The sequence below is a fragment of the Hermetia illucens genome, chromosome 5 (genome assembly GCF_905115235.1).
Source record: "Hermetia illucens chromosome 5, iHerIll2.2.curated.20191125, whole genome shotgun sequence".
NCBI classification, from domain to species: Eukaryota; Metazoa; Arthropoda; class Insecta; order Diptera; family Stratiomyidae; genus Hermetia; species Hermetia illucens.
Genome location: NC_051853.1, coordinates 6643753 through 6665739, shown reverse-complemented (window position 1 = coordinate 6665739; position 21987 = coordinate 6643753). Strand labels below are relative to the sequence as shown.

The 21987-nt window shown below is 43.7% G+C and overlaps 1 protein-coding gene across 5 annotated transcripts in view; it reads left to right on the top strand.

Moving 5' to 3' along the window:
- The window catches only part of LOC119656695, a 554004-nt gene that overhangs the window by 179876 nt on the left and 352141 nt on the right, over nt 1–21987 (top strand). The window contains exon 1 of one of the 5 annotated variants that reach the window (XM_038063195.1): nt 7579–7707. The exons of 1 other annotated variant lie outside the window; for it this stretch is intronic. The gene's annotated coding sequence lies outside the window, so the exon portion shown is untranslated. Of the gene's footprint in view, nt 1–7578; nt 7824–7920; nt 8165–21987 lie in introns of those variants that run through there. 3 more of the 5 variants (XM_038063194.1, XM_038063196.1, XM_038063197.1) reach the window with 3 other exon arrangements.

Sequence of the window (21987 nt, the reverse complement as noted above, 5' to 3'; positions counted from 1 at the left end):
TCAATACTACGTGTGATACACCTGAAAAAACACCATCTAACAATTATTATTACCATGAAAGCAACAGCAAGGGAAAAAGCTCGCCGGCACAAGAGAAATAACAGCAGACATGATGATGGCATAATACAATATCACATCCTCGCAAATGACTGCATTTTGAATGGGTTAATGAGTACCACTAGCGCAGATGCTGAATAAAGATACCGAGTACTGCGCGGCAGAAGCAGCACTCTGTCTTTATGATCTAGCCTAGCACCTAGAGAAGACTCGGCAAGCAGACGCATTCGGGGGAATTGGGGCTTAGATTAAGTCAACTCTTCTCACCTGGTGGTATTTACCTTAAAGAGTTTGTTAGTTAGCGGATGGAGTACATGATTACAACGTCGCCATACCAGGTGGAGTATGTACACGATTATGGGTTGGAAAAACTAGAGTAGAGAGTGTCAACCACTATGGTCCGCTTGGGTGGAGGCGGAGGTGCAGGGCTCCAGGAACTGAATAGCTTTCATGCTCTGCTCCTTCAGGTACTCCATGTGTTGTAAGTCATGATGCACGACTTTGTCGACTGGCGAGGAATTCTTTGCGAAAATGTGGAAGTAGGAAAGTATTCCATGAACATTTTTCAACTTAGCAAACTTAAATTGGAAAAAGTTTTGAATATGTGCACGTATACACTCATATCCTAGACAGCTATGTGCTGCTTTTTTTATACAAATTTTGAACAAACCGAATCTCGGGAGTGAGTGGTGTTTTTTTCCCATGAGATGGTGGAAATATTTAAAAGGCATTAGCTTGGGCATGTCAGTGTGTGGCATTTTTACCGACTAAAACCACCCGCGCCTCCCCCGCGCCACGTGAAACTGTTAGAAAATATCACATCATGGGGCGAAGTTAGGTCACTCCAGCTTGGACTCCTCTCTTCTATACATGGTGTCCGTAACCGTGCTTCCCTTACCTTCCTTCCGCAGTTTGCTGCGGATAAATCCAATCCGTTGGTCACAATCCAATCCACCTGATATGCTAACATTCTATAAATCATGGCCAGCGGAAATATATATATGCTGGGTCCTCTGGTACTTCATCGAATGTCTTCACGAAGGGTCAAAATATGAAGTATTTGAAACACTTCTTTAGTGAGGTTTATTCTTTTAAACGGCGGACTACCTATGTAATTCTGTTCGTCCCAAATTTTTAGACTGCGATGGGTACTTTGGTATGCCCTTCCACGCCAAATGTTTGGGGATTCCCTGTACTTTCGTAGACATTCGCGAAATATTCTCATCGAACGTTAGCTATCGTCGTAACGCCTGCTGCAGTACCACGCTATCTTATGCAATTCAACTGCTCCATCAACACACGGCGACTCTAACTTTGATTGAAACAACAATTTCGTCAATTCTACTCCCTCAGGCTGCTGCTTCATCGACCGTCAGCGTAGTCTCGGCTTCTGAGATGCCGATGACTAGCTCTACTTATACCTTGCCGGCGACTGCGACCAACAACACTGACGCCATACCTAAGTCACCCCGGTCGACTAATCCTCCGCCTTTATATACCACGCATTCTTCCAGTGCGTCTATAAAAGATCATACCAGACCGGCGACGTCAAAAAGCCAATTTAAAAATCTCGCTTCATCCAAGGGACATGTTCCCTACTCAGCATCGGCTGCGCTATGCAGTTCTGACAATTGTTCCACCGTTGCTACATTCGCACCACCGCACCCTTCCTCCTGTGCATCATTGACACCCACCACCGCTGAACCGCAGGCCTTTCCGATCTCATGTCGATCCAGCGCCCGCCAGCCGTCTCACCGTCCAAAGAATTGTTCGGGTCGAGGCTAGCGTACTACACCCCTTCCGACAAAATTCTGGCTTATATCAGAAGCAAAGCCAAGTCAACTTTGTTGCGGCTTTCATGTGTGTAGTTGACGAAGAATGGCTCTCGTGACCAAGTGATAGCTTCCTTCAAAGTGACGTATCTCCATGACTTCGATGCTATCCTTCAATCTTCCTTTTGGCTACAAGAGATCTTCGTCAAGCCTTATCAGAGGACTAAGCTGCGAGAAAATTTCCAGCCTGCTCGCCTGTCTGCAAATGCAGGGGGTTTAAGGACCAAGCTGTTGGATTTCACAGTGTCTGAAAATTGGCTGCATGGCAGGATTTTGGGTCCCGAGCTTCTCGAGGATTACTCTGTCTTTCGTTGTGACAGAGACTGTACTGCGCTTGGCAAGACAACCAATGGAGGTGCCCTAATAGCTGTTAACTCCCTTCTCCATGCGAAAATAATATTTTCCTCCTCCTCTTCCACTTACAATTCTGTCACCATTCCGCCAAATGTATGTCCCTTTATCATATCGTGCGTATATTGCCTCAGCCTACCTTCTCTGAATGAGGAATTCTTCGACAGATTATCAGAAGTTCTATTCGTTTTGTTCCCCTCACTTCCTTTCATCCTCTGTAGCGACTTTAATCTTACTATGCTCTCCTGGGCCATTACTCCTAGCCTTCCTTCCTTCCCTTACTCCACCCACTCTTCCCTTTCTTTATCTGCTTTCATGTACACACCTCTGCCGACCTTTACTTTAACCTCTCTAGGAACCACTTAGATCGCACTGTTTCTCATGTCCTCTCTAACCTTCCTGTACCTTGCTTCTCCCAATCCCTGCATGACCCTCTTACGTTGCTCATATATCCCGACTCCACTCTCTTGGCGTGCGCAAGCGTACCAAGTTCAACTTTCGTAAGGCGAAATTGGAAGGTCTGCCCTGACGGCAATCAACTTGCCCTCCTCTCTCCAGTAACGTGTGACCAAGCACTCAAACCCCTCTATGCCATTTTATCTGATCTTCTTCCTTGTTACGTCCCCTCCTCTACTAAGTGCTTACGCTCTTATTCTGTTTGGTTCACCACTGAGGTGGACAAAAAACTGCGTCAAAAACACAGAAGCTCCTGTCTTCGAGAATCTATGCTGACTTAGTTTTTTTTTCAAAACTGTGTCAACCCTCTTAAGTCCAGAAATGAATATTTGACCAGTGTTGAAGACTCAATAAAGCGCGGAAACCTCAAACTTTTTTGATGCCACATTCGCAACTCCCGCTGTCCAGCCCAGCTAACCCCTTCGTCCATTCCAGTTCTTACCCCTCCCCTTGTCGTATACCTCATTGGCAAACTTGATGCCAATGTCAGCCCTTGCTACGATGGTTTTTCAAACCGCTTTTTGCTTAAAATTGGTCAGTCCATCTCCCTTCCCCTATCCCTCATTTTCAACAAAACCCTCGAAGAGAATCATTTTCCCGGCTTGTGGAAAAAGGCTCTCATCATCCCCATTCACAAAAGTGGTGATCATACGCTTGCCGAAAATTACCATCTCCCACCTCTCCTCCTGTTCCGAAATTTTAGAAAGATGTGTCAGCGACTGGTGGTCCGGCTACTTTGGCCACCACATAGTGAAAGAACAACATGGTTTTGTTAGGCACAGTCCCACTGACTCCAACTTGCTCTACTTTACCAATTTTGTCGCCAAATGTCTAAATTCGTGATAAGAAGTGCAAACCACTTACACTGACTTTGCTAAAGCCCTCGATTATGTAAATCACAAGATACTGCTACCCAAACTCTCGTCAGCGTTCCTATAACACTTATTTTATGGCTTGCTTCTTATCTTTCAAACCGATCCTGCTGCGTCTCTTTTGACGACTGCACATCCCGTTCCTTCTACTCCTCTTCTGGCGTTCCAGAGGGATCTATTTTCGGTCCTTTATTATTTTTATTTTTTATCAACGACCTTCGCCCCCTGATTTCTTGTCTCTGTTTGCACTATGCCGACAACATTAAGCTGTTTTCTGCTATATCGCCACCTATGAACTGTTTTCCGCTTCAATCTAACCTAGACACTCTGGTTCGTTGGTGCTCGACTAATGGTTTAGCGCTAAAGGTCAAAAAGTGTCACCCTATGTATTACTCGCTTAAATCCTCACCCACTTCCTTGTACTACTCTCTTAACGGACATTCTTTATCATAGATAAATTTCACTCAGAACCTCGAAGTCCCTTTCGACAATAAGTTCCGCCTGGACACCCGTTACCTCGAAGTCACCAATTAAGCAGCAAAATTGTCAGGCTTTATATTTCGCTCCTGCTCTGTCCAATCGGTCTGCGTCGCTTGTAATAGGGTTGTTTCGGAATTGCGCCTCGACGCGTACGAACCACAGATCTGGCTTGTTTTGCGAGTAGTGCGACTAGATTCTGCCCTGAACAGTCGCCAATGAGCGCACCTCCGCCTGACCAATCCATTAACCCACTCATTTCCTTCTATGTTCTTATAACCGGGAACCCAGATGAGGGTGATCTTGAGCGTGCCACCCAGACTGTTCAGCGCGTTTCTGCACTGCCCCACCAGCCTGAAGGTTGTCGCCGATGAGTACAAAACCTCAATAGTTGCTTGGTTGTCGGCCAGAATGGCTACGCTACGCTTGGGACTCGGATCATGCTCTGGCCATTGACAAACTTCCAGTATCGCTAGTACTTCTGTTTGAAATACAGTGGCGAAACCTGGAAAACCACACTACTCGGATACACTGTGTGCGTTCGAGAAAACCGCTTCGCTGAAGTACATTCAAAGCATCTGCCGGGAAGGACGGCAGAGCTCCGGTTGCACCTGCATACGGGATTGGACGACCTTGTCCTTATCCACATGGATCTTCGGCAACCAGATGTGAGCGACTGGTCTCCTGAGAAGTTCGTTGTAGGGGACGACATTGAGTTTTACGCCCTCCCCGGGGTCGAACGAACCGAGAAAGTCCCTGAAGAATTGGCCCTCGCAAGCTATAACGTGGAACACACGGATCACCCGAGAGGAATCAAGGCGGGGGGTGGATCCCATGTGTTCGTCTTTCGTTCCAGGAGATGCTCAATGACCACCTCCGATAGGCTGGCCTCAACACTCGTCTACACCTCTGGCGCTAGTTTGCGGCTTGGGTGCCTTCTGGCCACGTCGCTCAATGATTTCGCAGTTCGTGTCCCGTCGGCTGGCTGTTCCTGCTTGCTTTTCTCCAGAGAATACTTAGCGTCCGAGCTCTTGCCCAGTCTGCTCCGCTTGTGCTTTTGTTCGACCTCGTCCCCGACATCGATTACGTTTGAGAGCGGTGAACTTCGCCTCCTGCTTGTCTGCCAGGCATTTGCTGTTATATTCCGCAAATATTGCCTGGTATTTAGCGAGGAACTTTTCATCCCGCTCGTTGACAGTACCGGCCTCCTTATTCTTAGCAATCTTACTGAGAATACGCATGGCTTTTTGGTACTGGTACTAAAGCAGGACACTAGAGGACATTCGTTTCTTAGCCGGTTTCCGGTGACCGACGTTCTTGTTAGTTTTTACTTTTGAGGGGAGAGTTTCAGGTTAGGAGTACTATGTCGGGTACTCGCTAAACGTAGCTTGACAGCAGTGGATTTCGGGCTGGAAACGACTACTCCTTCTGCCGCCTCACTGCAGGAGGTCCCTGCGGTTAGTTTCAGCGCAGCGGTGCTACGGCTGGCAACGAGTATGCTGTTCCCGATAATTACTGTATCCTGCCAGCAGCTCCTCGTCCAGTGATGCGTTTGGTATTGCCACCTCTTCATCTATTGTCGATTTGTTTGTCTTTAAGGTTTTGTTAACAAAACAAACAATTGGTTCATTGTCTGTCTGCCTGTCTGTCTGTCTGTCACACGGACTTTTCTCAGAAACGGCTGTACTGATTGACACGAAATTTGGTGAGAAGGTGGGGCCTATGAAGCCCCAGACATGCAGTTAGTGATATCCTTCTACGTTGAGATTCCATACATGTAAAAGGGGGTGTAAAATGATTTCACCGAATATGTGGAGTATCAAATGAAAGGTCTAGATCTATACTTTTCGAAGCCGCTTTTAGTTTTGAGATTTGTTAGAAAGGCAGGGAGTGGGAGGGGTGGAAAATGATGGTTTCTTTAACGGACCCATTCTCAGAAACTACCCAACCGAAAAATCTCTCAGTGCTAAGGTCGGTTTGCGAACTGGATGTCGGGAAATGTGCAATTCGAGTTTTAGTGCTCGTCGATAATGGACTTTATAGTCCGCTCGAAGATCTTGGCGGGGGAAGAAAGGATGGACATAAGCCTGTAGCTCTCGGGGTAAAGAGGGTTTTCACTTTTTTTGGGATGGGAGTTGGGAGCATTCTTCCAATCAGCGGCGTTTAGACGGCAGTGGTTGACAATTGAGACAAGAAAGGTGGAAATACTTGGAACGTATTTTTTAAGGACTATGGATGTGATTTAGTCAGGGCCTACCGATTTCTTGTTTTTCGACGCCACGGTCGATTCCGTGACCATGTTCGGTTTGACCAAATGGATGGCTGGGACGTTCTCCCGGTCGATCCGGGTGATTGAGGGGATAAGTGGCGAGGTTTTGTGTAGTTTGTGTACGGTGGAAAGATGGTTCCGAAAACCTGTTATTTTGCCTAGGCAAGGACAAGTTTCTCTGATTTCTCTGAAGGTGCCAGGGTTCAATGCGTTGTTGGAGAGCCGTTTGTGGAGGTAGTCGGTATATAAGGATAAAATTCGTAGGCGGATTGACCTGTTGCGGATTTCTTCACTGAGGTGAGAGGACTGCGGAGAATACCAATTTCTAAATAGTCTCCCCCGAAGGCTCTTTTTGAATTTGATATTGTGGAGGATATCATTGGGGAGAGAGATGAGTTAGCGGTAGTGGAGGAGACGAATTGATATCAGTTCATTGCATACTCACTGAATTCCTTCAGTATATTGGCGAACTGTTCGGCCGATGGTGTCATTAGATAGATAACAGTAGTAGAGCTAGTCTGGACTTAAGGATCTGGTTAAAGTAGCCATGAAAAAACTGAATTCATTTCAATTAAGAATGAGCTTCAAGCCAGTGAATTTCTGTAGACTTGGGGAACCAAACTGGAGTGGTTATTTGATCAAAGATTGCAAAAACTGTATCAAATTTGCTAAGTATCAAGTATGACGACTATGGAGAAGGCATATAGTGATAGCGACTGACTAGTACTAGAACCCAACGCATCCGACTTTATGATATACATAGTTTTTGGGATTAACAGTGCCGCAGACATAGTGACACCAAATGAATGAATGGCTAATTACATTCCACCGATAAGATACTGGCTGCAATCTGATTTCCGGCTGTTCTTTTTCAAATGAAATCGACAAAGTTCTACATTCATAAGATTAGACTCCTGACCTCAGAAATTGGCAGAAATGCGAGCATTCAATATTTGCATCGCTTTTATAGCATCTTTGCTCTAAATGCAATTCCAAAACTCGAAATCTCCCGTTTTCTCTGATTCTTCCATTTCCCCACTGATTGATTATCCATAAAGTTGGTGGAAACACAAAAGCTTGACTGGCACTCACCTGAGCCGCTCAGTTCATCTCATTATCATCGCGTACTATCATCGTTGCAATGTAAGGAAAAGCCGCCACTTCTCACGGCAACGATGATGTGAAATGAAAAGTTTTCCCGCAACCTTCTATGGACTGTATACGCTAGATATTGATGCTATCTTTGCTAGTGTTGTTAGACTAGCACTGGCGCGCTAGTCTACTTTTATTGTGTACGGAGTAGGGAAAAAATCAACGAAGCGCCGCCAAAGTCAGTCAGGTAACAGTTCACCTGAACAGTACGAAAAATCGGTGATCGCTGGTAAATACTCCGGTAAAGCACATCTCGTGAACTTTGAAAATTCAGGAAAAATTTGAAAAATTCAGTGGCGAGTAAATGTGCTCGGGACGTTTGCAACTAGTGTCCTTGTGCTCCTGTGCTCCCTAGGGGTAATGAAAATAGAGATAAATCAGTCGATCGATCCGGAAAACTTAAGTAGCAAAGCCAACACGGAAAACGAAACGGAAACCTATCTTTAAATGTGAAAGGGAAAATAGAACCAAATGAAGTTCGATTCAAAACTTGATTTGATTCGAACTATCTAGTATCTGATTTCACCAATACTCCCCCAAATCTATCTAGTGAAGTTCATAAACTAATAACCATCGTTTAACTGACTACACGCGGCCTATTGTTGCTGGATATGCGGGTGGATGATCTAATACCTGAACCATCCACGTGATTTTACACGTGACTGGAAACCTTGCGTGATTACTCCTTTTCATCTAAAGTATTGTTCAGAGTTTCTTCTTCCGGAGGCGCCTAGTGCTCACTGTTAAATTCAACCTCCTTCACTCTTGGCCGCGGTGAAGCCTGAATGAATTTCTAACAGTTGAATTTGTGAAAACTTGTGTGAATCTTGTGATTCGTGAAAATCTATTATGATTCAGTGATTTTGTGGAAATAATTAATTTTCACTAATGATATGGCATACATAATTGTGTAAAAGTAGTTAAGACGGCCTTTGTAAGATGAATAATAAGATTTTATTTTGGATAAATGGCAGGAAAATGTGCAGCCGACAAGTTAGTAATTATTCGTAAATAATGAAAAATTTCCGAGATTTTATGGAAAGATTGTTATTGAGTTATTGTTCTGTAGAAATGGTTTACGGTTTTATGTAAAAGGCTAGCAAGTAAAGTGGCGAAGTAGCGCGTCAATGGGTAGTTATGAATTTATGACTTTTGAGAGAAATCGCTTTAGATACCGACCACCCTCTATGGCTATCATAAATTGTATCTTTTTCAAGTGCAATGAAGTCTGATAAAAAGCTACAATATCTCCAAAAAGAGAGGGACTATATTGGTATTTGGCAGATCCGATCCTGAGGTCCTTGCCTTCGATGTTCACTCCCGTTATCAGATAATCTTCGCACGATTACAAGGATCTTACCCAACGGATCTTCCCTGTACGTAGAATCAAGTGAACCTTTTGATTGGAATACTTCAAAACTGTTATTGAATCGACACGAACAGGAATTTTCAAACCAGAATATAAACTGGGACGTTCTTGGAATAGTGAAGAAGTCTCTAAATAACCAGACCTCGTCGCTACCAACCAGAATAATGGCTTTCACATCTAAGGACGACTTTCCGTGAAATTTGGGTGGAATACTCACCCATATGTGTTTATCTAGGAGGTGATGGAGAGGCCAAAAGGTCTAAAGGAACATCCCAGATTCGTTCATGTATTGCAAGATTTCCGGTAGCGGATGTGATGCTAACCGCAGCAGCTGGAGCACATCACTACTAAAAATCTGATGCCTGATGCATCCATAAACCGGGCCCTCACATAGAAAATATTTTGTGGCTTCCTCATTACAGGATGGACACCTATCGTCTTCTAGTATTCCTATTCTGTACATATGCCCAGCTTGTGAATTATGCCGAGACCAAATGCCAACAATACGTCTGTAAGTAAGGAAAAGTTTGGTGTGTTTAGCAATATTGACAGTCTCCCATCTGTCAATATTGGAAGTTTTTTGATAGCAGCATTAGAGAACGCTACTGACACTCCAGTTCTGGGCCGAACATGGGGCAAACTGAATCTTCTTTTACTAAAACGCTCGAGGTTTCCCTTCCCTGTGCACTACAGGGACCGGGTACACAAAACCGATTCTGTAGACTTCAATCAGTTTCTATATTCCTGAGTAATTTTCGAGGTAACAGCGACCTCGGTACATCCCATCACGCATTTCTCTGGTTTGTCTTAATTTTTTTCTGAGTTTGAGGATAACTTGATACAGTCTGCCAAACAGATGTGTGGGGATCCGATATTCAGAAGACATTGCAACAACTGGATCCAGTTCTCGGTTCAATGTCTGTCTTTTTCTTTTTATTGAGGAGGTGGAAATCTTCAAAAGACACTAGTCCGGACACACCAGTATGAGGGATCTTGACCCACTAAAATCAGCCCTGTCTCCCTCCTTGGCCCGCGGAACCACCATAAGGTATTGCATCACGGGGTGGAGTCAGCCCACTCTAGCTTCGCTTTTTGCTTTTCTTCTCTCCTCTGCTTTTTGCAGTTTGTTCTGGATACATGCGGTCATGGAATTGACTGCATCCCAATTCTCTTAACGTGACACCATTTTCGGCATCAGATTTTCTAGTACCAGCACCTCTCCTACAAGCATCTCTAGATTCCTCCTTTCGCCCATAAATCTCGGACAGTGAATGAATACATGCTCTGGTTCCTCTGGGACTCCATCGTAATTTGAACAGTCGGGTAAGGTCTCCAATTTAAACCTGAGCAGGTATTGGCGATATCCTCCGTGCCCCGTTAATCCTCTCCAATCATTCTTTAATGGCAAGAATGAGCCTGTGAGTTCACCGACCCTTTCTCGAGTATTCCCACCACTCTTGCCATCTATTTATGGATCTCTCCCTCTCAACGTTCATCGTCTACAATAAGGGAAAGATTGGCTTTGCATTGTATATGTTCACCATCTCATCTGCCAAAATATCAACCGGCATCATTTCCGAGATGGCTGGTGCTGCATCATCTGATACAGCCCTGAAGGCGGAGCATACGCTCAGAACTGTCCTCCTGTAGACTGCACTCGTTTGGTTAGTGTTAACTGACATCCGCAACGCCTCCCTCCGATATAGGGTCGCACAGAGCATAATTGAGGTCATCACCCTGGCTGTAAGCAACATAGAGGTATACCGTGGCCCTCCCACGTTCGGCATCATGCTTGCCAGGGCCGTGCTTGCACTGGATGATTCGTCGCAAACATACTGCACGTGTTGCCTATAACTGAGCTTCCTGTCTATCATCACTACCAAGTATTTGATGGTCGGCTTGGAACTGATGATATGATTTCCGATTCTAATACATTCTATTCCGATGTTTAGTGATGAGGATCGCTTCCGTTTTTTCCTCCGCAAGGGTCAGACCAGAGCTCTCTAGCCAACTTTTAGCAGTGATTGCCTCGCTTGAGTATAACTCAGCATCTGCGAGATGCTTTGCGATAACTACCAGCGTTATGTCGTCAGCGTAACTCACACTGTGGCTTCCGGAAGGGGAAGACTAAATACATCGTTGTACATGGTGTTCCACACTAGTGGGCCCAATTCGGAGCCCTGTGGTACATCCGCGGAAACAACGTGCGATGGATGTCGAAACCGTCTAACCGGCTATTTTCTTTCAACCCATCATTGTTTGTGTTTACAATTGGTGTTCTTGACAGAGTTGCGCTTCGTTTGAATAGCTCCTTCACCAAATCTTAAATACTTGAAGAATTAGATGCCACGGTGGCCAAGTTGTCCACCCCGAGGCACTGCGGTTGAGGGATATCGACCGTCGGGAGCCTGATTACCCACTCCCAAAAGATGCCTGTACTGGGGTTCCGAGCTTTTGCACCGTAACTTTATAACTTTACTCCTTCTAAATTTCTCCATGTTGATTTTGTTTTCTGAGTATCCTACCCATAGCTATTTTGGTCCACGCACCAGAGATGAGCAAACAGCCCATGCACAGTCGGAGAAGTAAATTTCATGAACACATATTTACACATCTATAGGTATGCTCCTATCCACCAGCTGCGATCGCGCCTGATGGGAGATCTGGCAACTCCTCATATGCTACTTCTGCCACCTGTTCAGTAGAGAGAGAGTCTTTTTCTTTTTCTTCAGCCTTTGTTCCGTTCACAAGCGGGGTCAGCTCGTCGTGCTCTATCAAATGCCTGATCTGGATACAATCGCGAGGTTTTTATATCTCATCCACCGTATCAAGCTACCGTCGCTTCGGCCGAACTTTTGGTAGCTAACCATTGACTTCGATGTTCAGACCAATCTTGGCAAGTGAATCTCTCGTTGGCGCGAATTACATGATCATACCATCGAAGACGCCTCTCTCGCAGTTTTTTCCACGATCGGTGCAATCCCATATCGATCGCGTATATCCTCATTTTGGATGTGATCCAAATGTGTCATGCCACTAGTCCAATGCTACATCTTCGTCTCCATTACCGCAAGACGCCGCTCATTGCCTTTTGTAGTCGACCAACACTCAGAATCATAGAGAGCGACAGGGCGGCTGACATTGCGGTAAATTTTAGATTTGAGGCATTCGTTTATACGTCGATCACAAAGAACACCAGTAGTGGAACGCCACTTCATCCAGGTTGCGTGAAGCAATTTCATAACGCAGTTTTCCATTGGCTGATAGCCTGCGCCTGTGCCTGTTTCGTGGGAATCTGTCGTAAACAATTCAGTTTTACTCAAATTCAATCTGAGACTGTGTTCCAGGTGACAATTCCATATTTGGACAAGTTACTCGAGGTAATTTTTGCTATTAGATGCTAGGAGAACATCATCTGTGTCCGGATAGCAATTAGCTAAGAAAAAAAATTATAATATCCAGAAATCTCTCAGTTGTTCCAATCGGTCTACCGGACAGAAATTGGAAGGATGGACGAGTCAGATACTAATTCAATATTAGCGCAGATTGTTAGGGTTGTAAATAGGTGGATTTTCGTAAAAATTTTCCGTCGAAGAATAACAAAGACCGCGAGGAAACGCGACGGCTGTCATGATGAACGGCGAGAATTGGCGTTTACTGAAAACTTCAGTCACAATGCCAAAGGAAAATTCCTTAACTTTCTTGAAATTTTCTTCATGTACGCGCTACGCGCAGGCAGCTTGATTACTTGACCGAGTGATAAGATCTCCAAGTTATTGACTGAGTACGGAGTCGCTTCAATATTATATACATTAACTACAATCGGCTAATGATGCAGTCCAGCCAACATTCCTTCGCGAACAGAATCGTACAACGATTCACGAAAAAATCAAAGGAAAATCAACAAAAAAACTGGGAGTGGAAAACTAGTATAGCGTTTTCTCTACGCGGAATGCAAAACTCTTCCCAAACTATAATTAAATTCTCAAGTGGCCACACTCCATGTCACACAATTTCAAGTGAAACTGACGCAGGAAAGAAACTTAATACTGTAAGTGGCCTTTTTGCAATTTCGACTTGGTGGCTAACTTTGCAAGTTCTTAGGCTATTAAATCCACAAAAATTCCGATAAAACTGTACGAAACAATTAACTATGGAAAATCCTCCGAGCTGCAATCTTTTTAGATAAATTCTCCATGATTGAAAAAGGAAAATCACGGAAAATCAAAAGGAATCCTCCCGCTCGATGTGACTTCAATGCAACCAGCTCCCGTTTATCTTTCAATTGTGACACCCCTAGAAATCAAAGAGCTCAACTTCATAAAGGATGATAACCTAACTGCGCATTATCGGCACACTGTCGGCACACTCACCTCCAGCATGTCCGAAATATGTGCCAAAAATGATTTGCTCTGTCCATCAGCTGTCTCCTGATCAACCGGTCCCGCTAAACTTGACCTTGAAGATTCTGAGTTCATGTTGCCAGCAACAGGCGCACCAGCGTTGACCGATGCGACAGATCGTTCCCCTCTGTCACGATCAATTCGACCGAATATCATCATCATCATCATCAACGGCGCAACAACCGGTATCCGGTCTAGGCCTGCCTTAATAAGGAACTCCAGACATCCCGGTTTTGCGCCGAGGTCCACCAATTCGATATCCCTAAAAGCTGTCTGGCGTCCTGGCCCACGCCATCGCTCCATCTTAGGCAGGGTCTGCCTCGTCTTCTTTTTCTAACATAGATATTGCCCTTATAGACTTTCCGGGTGGGATCATCTTCATCCATACGGATTAAGTGACCCGCCCACCATAACCTATTGAGCCGGATTTTATCCACAACCGGACGGTCATGGTATCGCTCATAGATTTCGTCATTGTGTAGGCTACGGAATCGTCCATCCTCATGTAGGAGGCCAAAAATTCTTCGGAGGATTCTTCTCTCGAACGCGGCCAAGAGTTCGCAATTTTCCTTGCTAAGAACCCAAGTTTCCGAGGAATACATGAGGACTGACAAGATCATAGTCTTGTACAGTAAGAGCTTTGACCCTATGGTGAGACGTTTCGAGCGGAACAGTCTTTGTAAGCTGAAATAGGCTCTGTTGGTTGACAACAACCGTGCGCGGATTTCATCATCGTAGTTGTTATCGGTTGTGACTTTCGACCCTAGATAGGAGAAATTGTCAACGGTCTCAAAGTTGTATTCTCCTATCCTTATTCTTGTTCGTGTTTGTGTTTGACCAGTGCGGTTTGATGTTGTTGGTTGATTCGTCTTCGGTGCTGACGTTGCCACCATATATTTTGTCTTGCCTTCATTGATGTGCAGCCCAAGATCTCGCCCCGATTGCCGCCTGCTCGATCTGAATGAAGGCAGTTTGTACGTCTCGGGTGGTTCTTCCCATGATGTCGATATCGTCAGCATAGGCCAGTAGTTGGGTGGACTTAAAGAGGATCGTACCTTTTGCATTTACCTCAGCATCAGAGATCACTTTCTCGAGGGCCAGGTTAGAGAGGACGCATGATAGGGCATCCCCTTGTCGTAGACCGTTGTTGATGTCGAATGGACTTGAGAGTGATCCTGCTGTTTTTATCTGGCCTCGCACATTGGTCAGGGTCAGCCTAGTCAGTCTTATTAATTTCGTCGGGATACCGAATTCTCTCATGGCCGTGTACAGTTTTACCCTGGCTATGCTATCATAGGCGGCTTTAAAGTCGATGAACAGATGGTGCAACTGTTGTCCATATTCCAACAGTTTTTCCATCGCCTGCCGCAGAGAGAAGATCTGATCTGTTGCTGATTTACCCGGAGTGAAGCCTCTTTGGTATGGGCCAATGATGTTCTGGGCTTATGGGGCTATCCGGCCTAGCAAGATAGTGGAGAATATCTTATAGATGGTACTCGGCAACGTGATACCTTTATAATTGCTGCACTGTGTGATATCTCCCGTTTTATATATGAGACAGATAATGCTTCGTTGCCAATCGTCAGGCATTGATTCGCTGTCCCATATCTTGAGGACAAGTTGATGAACCACTTGGTGTAACTGGTCGCCTCCATATTTAACCAATTCGGCTGTAATTCCATCGGCTCCTGGCGACTTATGATTTTTTAGCCGATGAATTGCACGGACTGACACTTATCGTCTTCTATTATTCCTATTCTGTACATATTCATAGCTTGTGAATTATGGTGAGACCAAATGCCAATAATACGTCTGTAGGTAAGGAAAAGTTTGGTGTGTCTAGCAATATTGACAGTCTCCCATCTGTCAATATTGGAAGTTTTTTGATAGCAGCATTAGAGAATGCTATTGGCACTCCAGTTCTGGGCCGGACATCGGGCAAACTGAACCATCTTTTACTAAGATGCCCGATTTTTCTTCTGAGTTTGACGATAACTTGATCAGAAGACATTACAACAACTGGATCCAGTTCTTCCAATAATACTACCGGCGGTCTGTGTCCCTCCCATCTATTGTCTCCCAATATATTTAAACAACTTAGTTTTAAGCTGCACTAATTGCATTGCTTTGAATATATGTTCCCAAGGACTGCAAATTGTGTAATGCATTTATTGCTGCACCGGATGTCCTGCTCACGGCACTGGTAATATCCAGACATACAGTTCTTGGCAGTGAAGATAGATTACAGTGAAAGCTCTTCTGTTTCTTTCTTTTTCTTCAGCCTTTGTCCCGTTCACAAGCGGGGTCGGCTCGTCGTGATCGGCTTCGCCATTTGGCTCTATCGAATGCCTGATCTGGGTGCAATCTCGAGGCTTTCAAATCCCCGTCCAGCGTATCAAGCCACCGTTGCTTAGGTCTGCCTTTTGGTCGTTTACCATCGACTTCGATGTTCAGACCAATCTTTGCAAGTGAAAGCTCTTCTGTTTAATATCACTATAATGATAGCAACCTGCATCTATATTACTGCATGAACCCTAAGTTCTTATGTCGAGGAAGAGGCCAGCCTGGGCAGCCCATAATCCCATATATTTGTTTTAAAGAGGCTTGTTTTCTTGGTTTTTTTAAGGTTTTGTACGGAATAAAACCTTGTCGATTCAATGTCTGTCTGTTTGTCTGTTCGTCTTTTTTTTTCTTCTGACAGGGGGGAAACCATAATGGATACGCATCCAGAATTTAAGACACGCATACCGGACTCTTACCGACTAAAATCTCCCATATTTTCTACACACTCTCCCCGCTGGACCACCGTTCTGGCGGGGCTGTTCGATTCTTAGCTGTTCACTCTAAACGAGCTGCTACCGCTGTGCTTGGCGTTAATTGCGGTAGCTTCCCTTCTATGTCTCCGCTGCACCTTTTCGTTTTCAGCTGCTGGTGGATCTATGGTGCTGTATTTGATTGCACCATGTCCCCTATCAGATTTTCCACCGTCAAAGGGTATTTAGCTCTGTTTCAAGATTTCTCCTTGAACTTTTAAATCTTGGACAGGCGTAGAAAACGAGTTCTTCATTTTCGGCTGCACCTTCACACGTAGGACAATGGGGCGATTCATGTAGACCGAGCCGTACCGGCAACTTTTGGGAGTCAGCAAGCGGGCTCTCGGTCGTCGATATCCCTCTGGCAACACCTCACAGGCCATTTCTGCCACCTGTTCACCCCGATGATGTACATTGCTCTAATAGAATCTGTACAGACTTAACTCTAAAGTTTGCAAAAATTCCATCTAGTTTTTTAAGAGAGAACTTAGCCGACTCATGACTTTCAAGGACTCTGCACCGTCTTGAAATTTTTATTTCGTCTTCTCGGTTCCACCAGGACATTGTTTTATTGCATTTGTCCCTGGTAATAGGAGAAACTTAATCAAAACTTCCTGAAAATGAGCGATTTAGGGCTCCCAATTAAGTCCCAAGAGTCGTTAGTTGCCTATACCCTTATACCTTATACCCAAGAAGTTCATTGAACTTTGTCTGCTTCGTGTTCTTAGAATTCCATCTTTGTGGTTTTTGGCATCAAAGTACAGGTTGCGTTTTAATTAGGGACAACCCTAGTAGCACTGAAGAAGGGAACAACTAGCTCTCGAAATATCGATATATGCGATCAAAGATATTAGGGTTGTTTTAATTAAAAAAAACAATCTGCTCGTTTTGCTAGTCTGACAATAAGACTTCGTCCAACACTTGCAGGACACAAAGAATCATACTGCAAGGTAGCAAATACCGCGTTTGACCGTAACTAGGTTTTGAGAACAGCATTGTCTCAGCATTGCCGCTTCTAACAAATTTGACATCTGGAGACAGGCTATCGGTCTTGCGACTCTTTCAAGCGCCCTGAAGGTGCTGCTCTATTTTGTATAAGCCGTAAACCTTCATTATTCATCACTTTCCAAATAAAAATCTTGTTTTACAGTTTCCTGATATGATTGAATTGCAATCTTTCCAGGGAACATATGGTGGTATAATCCTGCAGTGATCTAGTGATTAAATTATTTGAAATCACTAAGACTACCTCAGACTTGTACCACTGATGGAGGGAGCAAGTGGTTCCCGAAATATCGGCATATGCAAAAATTATAAATAACACTAGTGGAAAAGCAAAAAAAGTCTTAATTATTTTAAAAAAACAAATGGTGACTGTCACTGATCATCTTCAAATACTTTTGGTTCAGTTCGGACACATAGTTGAAACCCTCCACATTTGTGGATTAATCCTTCCTGGTATTCACAAACTTGTCCAAGATCAACTGTGTTCAAGATCAATGCCATTCAGGCGAATTGCACTGAGCGATGTTAACTTCCTCGTGAGGGGGTTGGTTTCAGTCAGGCATTGGTTCGTAGTCCTAAACCTTGAGCATAAATTCATGAACCGTTTAGCGAAATTGATTGTCTTCCAATCTAACCAACTGAATTTAATCCCACCAGTTTCTAACAACTTATGGTTCTTAAGCCGATAAAGTACACGCACCATTTCGTGGTCATTAAGTGACGGGACCTCCAACTAGCCGGTGTCCTGTTTATTGATCAATCCATTAAATACTCAACTCATTGCTCAATTACGTCCATACAAAGAGTGTCGAGGTGTATATGGTTCTTTGTCTCTCTATGAACTGGCTTTTGTCCTTGATAAAGTTCGCGGTAAATCAAATGCAGGCATGCCCGCGTTTTTGAGATGACTACATTGCTCGGTGTATCTAGATAGCTTAATGGTTAGACCACTAAGCTGTACGGAAGGTCGCGGCTCAATTCTCACTAGTGGCAGTGGGATTTGTATCGTGATTTGATGTCGGGTACTAGTTGACTCAGTTGTGAATTAGTAAAGGAGTCAGATCAGGCTAATAATTACCGGCGAGCGCTGTACTGACCGCATTGCCTCCTACAGGGTACAATAGTCCTGTAGTGTACCGTTACGGTGGTGAATGAAGTGCTCTAACACATTTCAAGGCCCTGAGCGAATATGGATTGTTGTGCCAACGATTGTTATTATTAAAACATCATCATCATCGCCATATTCCGGACTTTAATTTTCGGATAGTAGTAGTGGTGAAACCAGCGCGCGAGTTCTTCTGGCACTGAGTGTTGTCGTAGAGCACACTAGATAATTTCGCGTGCCACACGGTCAAACGCTTTCTCTAGATCCAGAAATGCAATGTGGGGTCCTTTGAGCGCTTTGATCCCTCATGTGTCATTTTTACAAAGTCAACGTGTCTATCCCGATGCGTAGGTCCGCACTGGGTCTAAAAATAGCCAAACGAACAAAGGAATTCCCGACGACCTAACGAGAACTAAACCTGGAAAATAAAAAGAAAAACGGCTCGAACGGCCAAACTTTGGTCTGAACTGTGGGCGGATTTTCGTTGAGTATAATTCGCACTCTTGTCGTGTTTTGCGCATTATTAAAAGGAGCGTATAACATCTGCGAGCCTCTTCAGTCACGCTGGTCTCAGGGCTTTTCATAAATTTTGCGGTTTCGATCCGTCTGGACAATGTTCACCGAATCCCACCAATTTTTCACCTTTTCGTGAAATTATCTTAAAGAAATACGAGATGCTTGTAAAATAGAAGCAAAAAAGAAGTTACTCCCGATATGACAACCTTTCAATAAAATCTCGCGATTTCGATCCATTTGCTTTGTGATTTCTCGCGCTCCCCCTTTTTATCCGCACAAAGAACAGTGCGACTGTCAACGCACACTCACCTTCAGCAAGTCCGAAATATGAACCAAAAATGATTTGCTCTGTCAATCAGCTGTCTCCCGATCAGCCGGTCCCGTTAAACTTGACCTTGAACTTTTTGAGTTCATGTTGCCGGCAACAGGCGCACCAGGGTTGACCGATGCAGCAGATCGTTCCCTTCTGTCACCATCAATTTGACCGAATGCATTCAATAATGTGAAATATGTGGCGAAATTTAAGGTAATTGCACACTATAGAATGCATTATTTCATCAAATTAATCCTGAAAAAGCCGAATAAAATCCCGCTCTCATCGCGAAGATGTGGCCACAACATATGGTGTTTTCATGCCAGTCATCTTTCTCGGTATCAGGTCGACTTGTCTGTGGTGCATACGCGGTGAAGGAGTGAATAGTGCGATCAGCTGATATAATGGTGGACTCTATCAACCGATCATCAAATCGTTCAACTTAATGATGTGACGGAGACCTTCTGAGATGGCAATGTCAACACCGTATTGAGTGTGTGGGCTATTAAAATAGAGAAGCCATTTTTTACCGCGTTCGGGTTTACGGCGCAGCTTTTGGCACCAGACCACCGGGTTTCCTGTAGAGGGCAGATATCAATGCGCCTTTTCCGAAAGGCTCGTGCAAGTTCCTGGATGTTCCCAAGGAGGATGCCAATATTTAGCGTGCAGATATGTACTTGTTTTGTTCGGACTAATTTACTTACTTCTTAACGCCATTCATGCGTCAAGAACCCTTGTCCATTCATTGACAGGATCGGAACTCGTCCTGTTGAACGAGCTAGCATTTCTTCGAGGCGAGGAGGATCTCTAAACACATGCATTTTTTTGGTCGACCTATCGTTGTACTTGTGAACTAGAGAGATCAGGTAGGATTTTTCATACTGGAATAACTCTAACTATCTTTTATTCATTCCTTTCCCTGATCTTAGCATTTTATTTTTGTCTTACTGAGGGTGGTACAAAGTACGTTGCCTCCAACTTTCCTTCTTTATCTAGGCTTGGGACCAGCATGGAATGTAAATATTTACGGGGTCAATGAAATGTATCTACCTTATCTTTTGGGCTTCCCCTTTTATTCACTATTTTTACAATTATTGTAGACCTACACAAACCTCACAACGAAATTTAGATTTTCGTTTGCATCGGAAGTCATTGATCTCGCCTTTAAGCCGGTTGAACTGAAAAAAACCTTAACTTCCGAAGTTTCAGTTTATTATTGCTGTTCAATGGAAACCTCGGGGCTCTATGAAAGATTTTTTCCTCCATGGGTTTTATCCATTTCACTACTTCCATTCACACTCCTCTTATTCACGCTTTTATTGCAGAGTTTTCGGTAAACTTTCCGGTTGCCTTCATGCTGACTCACAATCCACATGAGTGCAATACACATGTTGCTCAAAAACCATTATTACAATGGCAGAATTCAACACAATGTTTAATCGCATCGCGAAACCAGCACCTTCCAGGCATTAATTCAAATCCGAGTCTAATTTAAAATGTTCATCTAGACAAGTCTGGCGGGCTTCGAAGATGTTTTTATGACATTGTGGCGAAATGTTGGTGATCCAGGTGAAAGTTTTGGCTGCACCAAATTGTAACGCTAGAAACCCAGAAAAACATATGAATTTGCATTGAATCTAATTCTGGGGAGAACAATGCGGTTGCACTCAAGAGGTTTATACTAAAGCAGAAGCAACCATCTTCAAAAGTATCTAAAAAGTGTATAATGGCCTAGATATGCGTTAGAGTTCCAACCTTGTGTGTCGTTCAACTACTAATAAACTTCAACACTTTATGACCACTCGACGGAACTTCAGATACGTTCTAGCAGATAAATACGTGGATTATAATATAAACACAAACAACACCCACAGAGAATCTTTACTCAACTTTATTTGACTTTGAAAGATCAACAAAAATTGTAGATTTGATCCTTGAGTTTTCACTAATTCAAGGAAACCGCATTGAAGATGTTCAGTAAAAAGAAAATTTATGGGAATTTTATTATTAATATTCAAAAGTGGTTGTATCTAGATGCATACTTGATGTTGGTTGATATTAGTTTACGAGTACATTATTCGGAGGCGGAACACATCCACTATATTAATTTCATTATATTCAAAGTAATAGCCGGTTATAGGCTTTGTAGTTTTCATTTATTACGAGCTGAGGGTGTAATGAACAAGGGGAATATCTAAAATTAAGTAATACAAAAATCTTATCCATCTCTCAGAATTGGATAGCATTCCGGTATGCATACATGGTCCCTACTTGCCATTTTATCTTCAACCCATCAGCGTATTTTTACAATCTATAAATTCGGAGACAGAAAAAAATATTCACTGGTTGATATTTTGGCCACATTCTTCAAAGAGTTGAGTAGAATTTGTATTCTCAGACCACTTCCGAAATGAATTTTGTTGGAGCCTTTGCAGTGATGTGTGGGTAATGGATGGAACCAGCCCACTGAGTTTGCCCCACACAGAATACAACCCTGACAGGAGACAAGGTTCCCCTAGAATAAAAACTCATTCAAAATACCATGCCCCATCAGGAGGAAGGCCATCTCATATCCGAAGTCCACAGCAGAACTTCCTCTGGCAGATACACTTTTGACGTACTCATATGTGACCTCACCTTTCCTACATTCGCTCTATCTAAGCTGCCACTTACGTTTTCTAAATTGGTAAAAGTAATTTAGGTAATTAGTGTTTTTAGTATAAATAGAACCGTAGAATCGCAATTGTTTTCAGTAGCTTTGTACTGATGAAGGGAGTAAGTTGCTCCCGAAATATATATATGCATAATAAAATAAAAATTGTAGTTTGGAGTAAGCTACTGGTCTATCAATTTTAGACTTAACTACAAACAGAAGGCAACATCTAACATTTTAGAAATGGTACCCAACCAGAAGTCTGAATTCAACAAATTGTTGAGGCTGAAGAAAATAATTGCGAGAAACAACGAGAACATCCGATTTTTAAAGAAATGCATTAA